The sequence below is a fragment of the Saccostrea cucullata genome, unplaced genomic scaffold, assembly GCF_032062105.1.
Source record: "Saccostrea cucullata isolate Sc308-1 unplaced genomic scaffold, CSIRO_AGI_Scuc_v1 ctg4716, whole genome shotgun sequence".
Taxonomy (NCBI): domain Eukaryota; kingdom Metazoa; phylum Mollusca; class Bivalvia; order Ostreida; family Ostreidae; genus Saccostrea; species Saccostrea cuccullata.
The window spans coordinates 1-13801 of record NW_026931015.1 but is presented as its reverse complement, the minus strand read 5'-3'; positions in this window follow the sequence as shown (position 1 = coordinate 13801).

The following is a 13801-nucleotide window of genomic DNA, read 5'->3' as shown; positions in this document are numbered from 1 at the left end:
TTGAAATTAAATACCATCAGAACCTGTTTTATGAGCTTCAAATAATATAAGTTCAGAAACATTTATACCATATATGATTGATCAATTGTTGTTTAACATCTATCTCGAGAATTTTTGACACATTTGGTGACGCAACAACTTGCCGTTGGAAAGCTTCAAATTTTGTCCTATGCTCGGCAAACAGGGATATTGAACAGGGAGGGATCTTTTTCGTGCCAGCACCTACTGCGACACGGGACCTCTGTTTATACCGTCTCATCCAAAGGACCGGTGTCCACATCCCACAGTGGGAATCGAACCCGCGACGTAAGTATCCAACTCCTTACTTCGCGCCTCTAGAGCAGACGCTCTAACCATTGCGCGACGCGGGCGACTATACCATATATGAAGACGATATCTAAATTTTACGAAATAAAGAAGAAAACTCGAATATGAAACAGCTGACTTTTTGCGTTTGTAATAAAATTTAATTGTTATGTTCCACTTTTCGTTCATAGTCAGTTATGCATATACGCATGAATGAGGTGAAGCATATATATGAAATCCTATAAAATCCAAATAGGGTCATGCAGTTGACTATAGCACCATCAAGCATCGACTCAAGGGTCGATGGCGCGATAACTATAAAGCGATGGAGCATTTGCGCGATGATGATGATGATGATGATGATGATGATGATGCGATGGCGCGACAATGCAATGACAATGGTACGATAACAGGATCAGGCGATAATGCGATGACGCGATTAGGTTTAGACATATTAAATTTTTTAAAATCAATTTGCGTCATCGCAATATCGCCTGATCCTGTTATCGTACCATTCTCATCGAATGTCGTGCCATAGCATCATCATCATTATCGCACATATGCTCCATCGCTTCATCCTTATCGCGCCATCGACCTTTAAGTCGATGCTCGATGGTGCTATAGTTAACTGCATGGCCCTCTCCGGATTCTATGGAATCCGGATAGGGCCACGCAGTTCACTATCGCATCATCGCACCATCGAGATTTGAGTCGATTTTACGATAACGCGATAGTGCGATAACGATGAAGCGATGACGCGATAGCGCGATGACGATAATGCGATGGTGCGATAATGCGATGGCGATGATGCGATAGAGCGATAGAGGAAAAGTGAATATCGCTTCATCGTCATCGTACCATCGCGCCATCGTTATCGCACCATAGTGTCATCGCTATCGCACCATCGTGTCATAGCACCATCGCTTCATCGTGCTATCGTACCATCGTCATCGCATTATCGCGCCATTGCTTCATCGTCATCGCACTATCGCACCATCACTTCATCGTTATCGCGTCATCGCATTATCGTGTCATCGCATTATCAACCCAAACCTCGATGGTGCGATGATGCGATAGTGAACTGCATGGCCCTATCCGGATTCCATAGGATTCCAGAGTCGCATTTGTTTTCTAAAATCTATCCAGTTCATGAGAATATAATGGGATGCAAACTTGAAAAAAATACATGCATGTCTTTTTTGGTGGATCCAATTTGCAATTGGATTGTGGCGTTTATTTTCTTTTAACCCACCATTTTTTTATGACAGGCATATCAGTGCCTGCTTTATGATATATGTAATTTTAGGGGGTCAGATTGCATAATATGTTACCAAAGATTTTTGTATTCTTTCAAAGTTTTTTCTAGTCTTGTCTGACCCCCTTATAAAATGTTTTTATTTTGTTTTGCGTCATTTACTTCAATAAATGACATTTTTTCACTTTCACTACTGTTGTTATTTTAATTTTAATCCATCAAAAAACTAGCTCAATTGACTTGGCTTCGGTCTTGCATAATTACAGAGGAACATAAATAAGTTATTATTATTACAATAATAATATCCTTTATGTGACAGAGTTATATTAACTATAATTGTTTTATTTGTTATAATTTATTTCTGAGGTAACATGTTTTATTTGGTAATTGATGTAAAGTTGTTTCATGTTTAAAACTATTTAGATCGGGATCAATTACCTAATTTTAATCTATGACACCATTGTCTTAATTTACAGCCAATCAGCGTGGCTTCTCCTAATCACGTGACCATTGTTTTATTTTTTACCAAAGGAGAAAGCCACACAAATTTACAAGGAATTTTTTTATCGAAAAAACCCCCCATCCATCCCCCTTTCTTCCACCGTCTTATATTATATTTGTTATATATGTACTTGTATTAGTGTTCATATTTATTTGTTTGGCGTTTATTTTCTTTTAACCCACCCTTTTTTGATGACAGACATATCAGTGCCTGCTTTATGATATATGTAATTTTAGGAAGTCAGATTGCATAATATGTTACCAAAGATTTTTGTATTCTTTCAAAGTTTTTTCTAGTCTTGTCTGACCCCCTTATAATATCTTTATATTTTGTTTTGCGTCATTTACTTCAATAAATGACATTTTTTCACTTTCACTACTGTTGTTATTTTAATTCTAATCCATCAAAAAACTAGCTCAGTTGACTTGGCTTCGGTCTTGCATAATAACAGAGGAACATAAATGTCTTTTTTGTATATTGCATGCTCGATGTCAATAATTCGCATGTGTCTTAAAGATTGTTTTTCTTGTGCATAAGGTTAACTTATTACTCGACACATTTATGGTGATCTTTTGGTGGCCTTTGTTGAATTTGTTGAAAAGACTGTAAGCTATGATGTATCAATGTTCTGGTCCTGTTAGACCTTAATCACACTTGCCATGTTGTCGTTTGTATGCAATAAAGCTAACATTTAACACTGATCTCGTGACTTTTTGTGCTTTAATTCCTATGACCAGTATTAACAAATTATCTGTTAGGCCTTCTTTAAAACATTGTTTGTTTGTTCTCTTCACCGGCCAACTGGCTAAAAATGGCCGGTCTAAAAAAAATTTAACCTCAAGAAACCAGGATATTTTTCTTTTTTAGGTTTGTTTTTCCATTCTGTCATTGTAAGCGTGAGTTGAATTTTCTGAAAAAAGAGATGATTTTTCACCAACCTGCAATTTATATTTTTTCAACCCTGAGTAGGGAGACGGCAAGCAAACATTAGATATATTTTCCGATATATATACTTAAAAAGTTCGAGGGAGGGCCTAAGCTGCGTAAAACTAAATAAAACAATATTGTTTTATGGACTTTGTGGATTATCTCCATATCCTTCTTACCAAGAAAAATATATATGATTGAATTATTTTCCATGCATGTCTATCTCATTTGAGCTTATTGTGAACCCTGTTGAAAGCTAAATAAGTTCTGGTAGATACGTATAGTTGAGTTATTAACAATATATCAACAGCAATACGTCAGATGAATGGCATCTTTAATGAAGATTCTCTGCTTCAGATCAATATCGCATTTCAAAAGTAAAGGTAGATAAACCTTATATTATTTCTTTCTAAATACAGAAATTAATTTATCATGGTAGTTTTTTTTTACAAGGACTTAATAACATGCATGTATATTTATATAAATGTAATCGTATTCGTTGACGTCATTTTTTGATACAAATAATGTATTTAAAAGGGATATTTTCACTTGTTTAAGAAATGGTTAACACATAACTTATAAAAGATACAACAGCAGACAGTAATCTATGGTAAATTCTTTTTTTATATCTTCAATACATGTATGTGTTTATGTTTATTTTTGATGTATATTTTGCTAAACACACTGTCAGGCTTATTGATTGAGACTTCAATTTATATTGGATAATGAAAATATGAAGAAATCCGAAATTTTAAATACAACTTTAATTTATTATTCTGAATGGAACGACTTTATTTAAATAAGTACGTTTAATCAAATTTCACTTGATATAGTATTCAATAGATATAAAAATTATTTATTTAAATAACCAATAAGATTAATGTAAGTTCACTGAAGTTGATTTAAGGGTATGTACTCATTCATTGTAACAATTGAATAACGATTGATTATACAGATTAATACTTTGGAATTCTCACATCAAGGAAAAACTTAATGATGGACCATCCGTTCGAGAACTATATGTAACTGTTTGTCGATAATTTACCTCGTTTTAGAAATTGTTCATACATGTAGCATGCTTTCGGGTATCAAATCAACTGAGATATATAAACTCCATATGCAGGCTATTAAGGTATCGTGCTGTATAAGTAAAGGAAGTTGACGAATTTATTAGAAACAATTGAAAGTTTATCTCATAATTTAAAAAAAGGCATCCATTGTCAATTAAATTGAAATAATGATTAATCATTGTGAATGAACAGGTTTAAGATCTTCCATAAATATAGAAATATCATTAGGCGTTGTAAATGCAACGCTAATATTGCATATGGTTCAAGTATTAACACTGATTTGATGTTCTGAACTGATTATTACATGTATTAAGCGCCACTAATTAAAATAATGATTTTCAGTAAAATATGAAAAATCTACGTTTAACCGCACATGATAATCATTTTTATATCATTTATAAATACAGTTTCAGTTTTAAAATATAAATAGCATAAAATGCATTTATGTTCCTCTGTTATTATGCAAGACCGAAGCCAAGTCAACTGAGCTAGTTTTTTGATTGATTAAAATTAAAATAACAACAGTTGTGAAAGTGAAGACAATAATTAGCAGTAATAATAGCCTCCATACTCTCAATACGCTTCACAATAGCTTTTTATGTAAATTGTGACTTACAAGTACTTAAACATTGGTATACAGCTTGATTTTTTTTTACCCTTTGGCTTTTCACACATTTTGGGCATCGATTTTCACATGCAACGTTAACGCGTAATGATATTTCTATTTTTTGCAACGGTATTTGATAGGCGGTTATTACGTGCAAAACATTATGTTTTAAATCTCGTAAATATAATAACTTAAAGTAGCATTTAAGTATGATAACTTAATGGGAAAATGAAAGTATATTGCATTAGTTATGAAGCATATGGAGATAACGAACAGAATGCACGATCAAAAGTCCATCAAACAATACAAAATTGGAGCAGAGCAAACACGGACCTCCATAAAATCGTAGATGGGATCAGGTGCCATGGAGGAGTAAACATCCCCTGTCGACCGGTCACACCCGCCATATGCTCACTATTATGATTGGGAAATAACAGGAGAATCCGTCGACAATTCAGTGCTTAAATAATGGACTAACAAATAGTATAAAAAAACGTCATTCAGCATTTTTCTCAATGATAAAAATGATAAAATGTATTTGTATAAGGTCATTGTATCGACCATAGAACATATGAAATGATGACTTTAAATGAGACTGCTGATATTCTTCTTTTAACAGCCTATTTGGCAATAATTTACCCCGTTTTAGAAATTGTTCATACATATAACATCCTCTTGGGTATCAAATCAACTGAGATATATAAACTCCGTAAGCAGGCTATTAAGGTATCTTGCTGCATAAGTAAGGGAAGTTGACGATAGAAACGTTAAAGTCATCACGTTTATTATGGACCTTGGTTGTTAGATTACTATTAACGTCTTTTTCAAGCAAAATATCCAGATATGAAACAGATGTGTAAGATTCTGTGGTATCTTTTATCTCAAGCTTATCAGGCTATATCGTATTGACATAAGAATGGATATTACCCTTGTTAATTGACAATATGTTGTATATGCAATGTATACCCTCGAATCATGAGTTTTCGTGGCATTACGGTTAATTTGTAATAAAGTGCTTCAAGACTAAATAATTGAGATGTTTGTTATTTATCACACATACAAACAATAATTTTCCTTATTTTAAAATGATTTTAACTCACATATCATTTGTTATTTGTTCAGATGGTCATTGAATTCTTGCATAATTGCTCTTTCAATTTTTTAGCTGACGTCATATGTTTTCGTGGTATTTATAAAACAAGTAAACTATGGAAATGCAGTCGGGGAAAATCTTTATAAACTTTACAGTGTCCAAAATACTAGTTAATTGACAAAATGATTACACAATTTGACATGGTAATTTATTTGTTGTTAATTAAGACCACATCTATCTAGACGTGCCTAAGCTGTATTGCTAAATAATGAAAAAAAATTTCTCTTTCTCAAGAGTGGCCTAGAAGTAATTTTATAAAGCTTTAATTTGAATGTTTCATGTTTTAAAATATAAATTACATGTACATTTAAAGAAATTAAATGTTTAATTCAATTAATTATCAATGACACAAGATTTTTTTTATCATATAAGTTTTTAACACCCCAGATATTTTCTTTGAAAATTATATAAAAATGATGTTACTAGATCACCGTAGAAAAAATTTCAAAAGTGGGAAATTCCAAATTATTGTCACTTGACCGGTAGCTGTATGGATAGTTAACAGACGCTGATATGCAAGATCGCCGGCTATTAGTTTGTAAGTTTGGTATTCTAGTTCAAAACACGACGAATAAGCGTATATTACGCAAATTGTCAAATTTGCGAACTATGCATAACTCACTCGCTATATTTTATTTTGGCAAAGGCAGAAAGGTTTAACATTTGTTCCCCTATATTAATAGCAAATATTAGATCATTTCGATCTCGCTTTGTGCGATTATTCCTAAAAATAAAAAATACCACGAAAACGTATATACCACGAAAATACATGACGGGACGGTATCTTAATGTCGAGTTGAAGGTCTCAGCAAGTGTTTTCTTCTTCTCACGCATAAGATTTTGCACAAATTCTGCTTCATATGAATACAAAAATAGGTCTGCTAATAATGGGACACAATTGGTACCCATGTGAATTCCAATAGATTATTGGAAGGCCTGGTCTGAACAAACGACATATATGTAGATATGGTCAATTAGAAACACAGGTATCGATTTAATGTGTAATTACCAACTGGATTTGGTAAATTTTATCATTTTCAGTTATATTGGATTAATCAAACATTACCGAACTTTAATTCATATTATATAGTTAAGTTTACTTTCAACATCTTATTTTTTTCAGATACCGTGTGAAATTTGGAATTTCAACTGGGATAATTTGATTGAACATCCTGAACACATCATTTGTAAAGACAAACAAAGATGGATATCCTTTCACAGAATACATTTGCAACAACAATGACCCTGTTTATAGGTACGCTAATTATTTCCTTCAACGCATTTATATTCATTATCTTTATTAGATTACGGGTCCTTCGACAAAACTCGTATCATTTTCTTGTGCTCCTGTTATCTTTTTGTGATTTTCTTGTTGGCCTTGGATATTTTTCGCATGTAATAGAAACCAACCTTTCACTTGGGGATAGATTTTTCAAGACAATATGTGTAGTAAAGTTTAGTTTTCTTATAAGTGGTACTTTTTTGTCTTTACTTCAAACATTTCTGATCAGCTTACAGAGATACCTGGTTATTTGTCATACCTCATGGAATAATCGTTTGTTTCGAAACTCAAGAAAATATATTGTTTGTTTCTCTGGTTGGTTGACGGTATTAATTTTTACGATTGGCTTAATATCACCTCCTGATGAACCATTGCCTTTTTGTCAAGTACAGTATGTATACAAGAAAAATTATCACATTATTATTCATTTTATGCAGATTATCGTAGCATTACTTTTAGCAACCGTTGGGTTATATTTTATAACCCTTCGTTATATTATCAAAAGGAATAGAACTGTGGTCGCCAAAACTCAACACAACAATTGTGATAAAAACACAGATAAAGATTGTTCAACAAGCTCATCAAGAGGAGAAAAGAACATTTCGCAAATACAAGATACCAAAAGCGGTAAAGAAGTCAGTTCAAACATCAGAACGGTGGAAGTTAAACCATTTCAGGTCTTGTCTGCAGCCTACACGGTGCAGCCTCATGAATCCAAGAATACTGGACAGACAAAAACCAATCCTATCCCTACCGGACATCAAAAGTTGGCTCAGTTGAAGAAGAAAAAACTCCTTAATACTGTTGTTTTGCTTGGAATGCTCTTGTGCTGCTTAATATTTTTTTCACTACCACTAATTTTGACTTTCTTCTTCTATGATGAGGTCCCGGACCTCTTCCTTTTTATTGCTGCTTGTCTCTGTGGAATGAATTCCATTATAAATCCTGTTCTTTATTGTGTAAAAATTGAAACTGTGCGTTCTACTGTTAAAAATCTCCTCTGTCGATGTAAATGATAATCTATGTATAAATATATATGTACATGTTACTACTAGGCAATCGGTACAATAGAAATAAACTGTCTTGTATTTTTTTTTTTAATAGTTAAATTCTATGAACATGTATTAAGTTCGTATGTTAACAACTTTCATGCATTTTTACAGTAAGATGTTTTGATGTTTTGCATTCTTTATGGTTTGTCTTTTGATGTATGCATATTTATTTGTAAGGAATTCTAAGATGGGTTTTTAGCATTAACACACATGTACAGCTGTTTGTAATATTTTTTCGAAATTGTATTATCACTATTAATTGTTTTCGTGATTTTAATTAAAACACTTTGTATTTATTCATCTTTACAAAGTTTGTAGGGTTGTGCCAGTTTTATAAATAAATTACTTGTTAGATAGACTTTTCTTCATCTGTTTCTTCGTGTTCTTTCAAATACTGTAAAAGAGGACATTTTTAGAAAATCAACTTCATTGTTGAAAAATGTAAGATAAAACCTCTCAATAATTCTAACATAGGAGCTTTAGTTTTTGCAGTACTTTGTTTATTAAAAATCAAAGAGAAAACAACATACACAATTATAGGTAGTTTGTACCAATGGTTTGTAAAGAAGCATTGGCTTTTTAAGGATAAGAAAGACGAGAATTTTTGCAGAACACCATGAAATTTAAAGTTTTAGTGGTCAAAAGGTTTTTCTAGACGTAACAAAAATTAATACGGTTTACTTATTTTTTTTGTCTTGATGTAGGGAATGAACCCTGCATTTTTATTTACCAATTGTATAATTAAGGAATAATAGAAGCAAATTGCCAAGGTTGTATCATAGCATAAAGAAAAAAAAAATTGCATATGATTAACAACTATTTACAAGTTTATGATAGACAATTTATTGTCCTTCTTCTAAGAAGTGCTAAAAATGATTTTACATCTCTGAGTGAAAAGAAAACATGATCCTTATCTTAATTAACGTGAAAGTTGTAGTGACCCATCTTCAATTCCTCTCAGGCTAATTTGTAAGTCATTAATTAAATTGTCAGTGCATTTAAAAATAAAATATAAAAATATAAACATATGAAAATTATATTCTTATGCCAGCTTATAAATCTAAAAGATTAATTATGATATATAGAACTAAAAAAATGATTGATTGATTGTATGCTGTTTAACCTCGCTCTCGAAAACTTTTCACTCACAAGGAGACGCCACAACTTGCCCCGGTGGAGAGCTTCAAATTTTGTCATTTGCTCGGCACTCGGGCCATTGAGCAGGGATTGATCTTTTTCGCACCAGCACCTACTGCGACACTTGACCTCGGTTTATACGGTCTCATTCGAAGGACCGGTCTCCACGTCCCACAGTCGCGGGTTCGAATCACACTGTTTTCAAAAGAATGTGTTTAGGCCCATGCAATTGTTTTGGAAATAATTTTTTTGAACCATAGTATAATAATACTGAGGGTTAAGAAATTATTTTCAAAAAAGTGCATGTGGTTTAGGCCCATGCTTTGACATCATAATTTTGAATAAGCGTGTGCAAATTGTTCTTGAAAAAATCTTTGCAGATAAAGTTATCAAACTTAGTAAAATATTATAGAATTGATAATAATATTTATTAGATGATCAGAAATATTGGTGCTCTCTGATTGGTCAAGACACCTTTTCCTGAAATGTACCTCAGAAAAAGTTCACCTCAAATGACGTTCTGGGAGATTCCCTCGGGTTTTCTCTCTTGACCAACCAAAGATTTGGTTACAGCTTTTTTGACCTCGGCCCCCGGCCTCGGTCAACCAATACCTTACCAGGTCCGTATAGTCACGAGTAGACCTCATCAAAAGTCAATAATTGTATAAAGTAACAAAGAATTTTTGCATTGGTCTACCTTAGTAAATTCTCACGAGTAACATATTAAATACATTTGTTTTGACCTTATGAGTTTACTCACCACATATATAAATTCATGCTTAAGCAAATGGTATATTCTTGTCAAAACTAAGGTACTTCAGGGTTTTATGATATGTATACTAGCTATTTAATTAAATGTTGTCCATGTCTTGTTAGACCATGCTTTGTGTCAAGTTTGATGGCTGGCAAAAAACGAAATTTTGAAATATTGGCTATTATTCGATATGGACAGAACTACATGTAACTTGACCTTTGACCCTTAAAATAGCGGTTTGAGAGTTTGGGATATCAACTTAAAATAAGAGTTTGAGGATAATCAAAAGACTGTCAAGATTTTGAGTGGCCAATTTATAGATCTATTTTATACAGTTTAAAGATTTGGACTTCATATCTCTGTTTTCATTTTAAAAATAGATTATTAATAGGAAAAAGGTAAATATTGAAATGCTAAATACAAAGATTTAAAATTTAAAAAAATACTTGAACTAAATTTTTCGGGTGCAAACTTAGATAATTGTATAAAAATTTGAAGACTTGTCTTTCACAAAGTATTTAATATTAACAAATATGTTTTTTTTTTGTTGCAGAAACACAAAATACACCCAAAATACACAGTTTTTGTGTTTGTGACCATATTGTGTTGCCATGGTAACCGAAAAAATGTAAAACAGATCACTATAAGAAACTTTGATATCTGACCTTTCATAATATATATGGGTTACCTTATGTAAAGTCTTTCAGAAAATGTCTTAATTTTCATTTTAAAATCTGTTGTTAATTCTTGAATAAACCTCAAAAACGGCGGCCGTTAAAGGGTTAAGGGAGCCAACTATAGTTTCCATTGCGCAATATTTCGCGCATCAGAGAAAAATAAAGCCTATTTACTGTGTTAATGATACTTTTTTCACTTCATTATTAAAATTAAACAAAATTAAGAAATAATAGGTATAAAAATGTAATTACAATTTGATATAAATGAATTTTTAACCGATTTTGCAATTGATAGGTATGTTGACGTTGTTGCAGTGTGTTTTTGACGTTATGATAATCTTAACTCTTAAAGAACGGGGTAATGAAAATTTTATTAAAGAAAAAGTAATAAACACACGCTCTTGAAATTAAAAACATAGAAATTTGAGAATATCTCCAATATTTTCATTATGTTTTCATGTGAATCCATTGTGTACGTTATATTTTGTAATACGCCATAAAAAATGTAAAATTTGCTATTTTTTTTGCATTTTGAGATGCCCTCTCTGGTAACAAGAAGGTAGAATTTTGTATTTCGTACATATATTGTTTAATATAGTATTACTCATCAAATATTATAGTTTGAACAAAATGTCTATTGTAGTATTTGTATAATTTGCCTTCAAGTGCTAAAAATTGGCATTTTCCTATAAAATCCTATAGTAAATGTACCTATATTTTGAGACGGTCCCTCAAAAATACCTGGAGGTAGATTTTCCCCAAACTTTGCATGAACACTGAAGTTAATGTAAGTTATATATGGTATAAAAATGAAGAGTTTTGCTATTGTAGTTTTCACACAATAAAACTATAATCGGCCCCCTTAAATCAATTCCACAGAGTGATTAAAGTAAATTGACAATAGGAGTATGAATTGGTGGAACGACAAAACGTATTTATGTTTATCATGTCTCCAAATGGTAGTTACAACCTAGCTTTCCTCACTCAAATAATTTATCTAATTCTGTACATGTAACAGGCTTACATTAGTTTAGTTTAACCTTAATTTAACTTCTGCAAAAGTCTAGGGTATTTTATTTTGCTAGCAAAATTAAAAGGTAATAAAAAAAATAGTGCAATTAAAAAGGCAATCACAAAGGTAAAATATATAAAGGTGGAGGTTTACCGATAAGCATACATCGCTAGAGGCCAAAAGGGCCACATTGCTCACCTGAGTACTGTGGCTAGGAAAAAAAACAAAAGCAAGTATATTATTCAAAAGCTTCAGTGCATAAGTGGTTCCAATCTACCCATAAAGGCAGAATGTGTAAGGGGTAGGGGTTAAGATTTGAACAAACTATACACGAGGATGCTTCCATATAAATATGACAAAATATGAATTTCCTATTCTTGAGAAAAAATTTTAAAAAAGATTTAACCTATATTTTTCTATTTAAAACTTTGATCGTCTATTGTGGCCCACCCTACCCCCGGAGGTCATGTTTTGAACAAACTTGAATGTACACCATTTGAGGTTGCTTTTTATATAAATATTCCAATCATGGCTTTGCTGTTCTTGAGAAGATTTTCCTTAAATATTCCTAAGAAAAACTTTGACTGTCTATTTCGGCCCAACCCTAGCCCCGGGGTCATATTTTGAACAAACTTGAATGCATGTATTCCACCTGAGGATGCTTCCATATAAACATTACCAATCATGGCTTTGCTGTTCTTGGGAAGGAGATTTTCAAAGATTTTCTCTATATAAATTCCTATGTGAAACTTTTATCGTCCATGGTGGCCCCACCCTACCCCCGAGGGTCATGATTTGTACAAACTTGAATCTACACTACCTGAAGATGATTCCACATGAGTTTCATCTTTCCTGGCCCATTGGTTCTTGAAAGATGCCATGAATATTTTAATAATTCATAATTATCTCCCCTTGGAAGAGAGTGTGGCCCTTCATTTGAGCAAACTTGAATTCCCTTTACACAAGAATACTTTGTGGCAAGTTTGGTTAAAAATTGGCCCAGTGGTTCTTGAGAAGAAGATAAAAATGTGAAAAGTTTACGACAGCGACAACACCGACAACGGACAAATTTCCATCGGAATAGCTCACTTGAGCTTTCGGCTCAGGTGAGCTAAAATGCTAGGAGATATCCAAATTAAAAAGGCTTTATGTCCTTCAAAGAAAAAGCTAAAACACCTTACAAATAACAGGACACAAATGAAAAAAGATGTGGTTTAAAAATAATTTGCAAAGCAGAGGAACACTTTCACTTACACACAGTTGTTTATATATTAATTCTCATTTTAATAAAAGCAGACTTAATTTAATTGTTTGGATGAATTTAAAAAAAAATGTTACATAAAGGACTAAAAGAGGCAGAGTAAAAAGTAGATTATAAAAATGAATAACATGTGTTCTACTTTCTCAATAAGCATGAAAATAGCTGACATTTTGTCAAACAATAGCTGAAAACTCGATAGCTCTTGGATAAAATCATCTTAGGTTATATGTGAACCATACCCCGAATTGTCAAAAAAAGAAACGTTAAACACTATTTCTATTGCTTTGTAGAGGAACATATATATTATATCACCTTGTTTCCTCGGTATCTTGGAAAGAAAATCAATCTTATTGATATAAACTGATGGATAAAAATATTCCTTAGATTGTTAATCCCAAGCATAAATGAAGGGCAACGTAAAAAGATATTAGATATAGAGTAATAAAACAGCTGCATTATTGAAAAATAAAATAAAGACAAACGGTGTTATGTACTGTAATGTATGGTAACGATAAAGGAAAAAACGCAGTTTGTTGTCACTACGTTAACAAACTATATATAAAAAAAAAGAAAAAGAAAAACAAAACAAAAAACAAACAAATAAACAAAAAAAAAAAAAAAAAAAAAAAAGATTGACGACCACATGACCTTCTGATCTCGGAGCGAGCTCTCTAGCCACTGAGCTATCATGACACGGCCGGTGTAAAGACGAATAATGACCCCCGTCGAATAATGACCGGGGGTCATTTTTCGACAGCGAAAAGTGACCCCCGGTCATTCTTCGACGTAGAAAAATGACCCTTTTG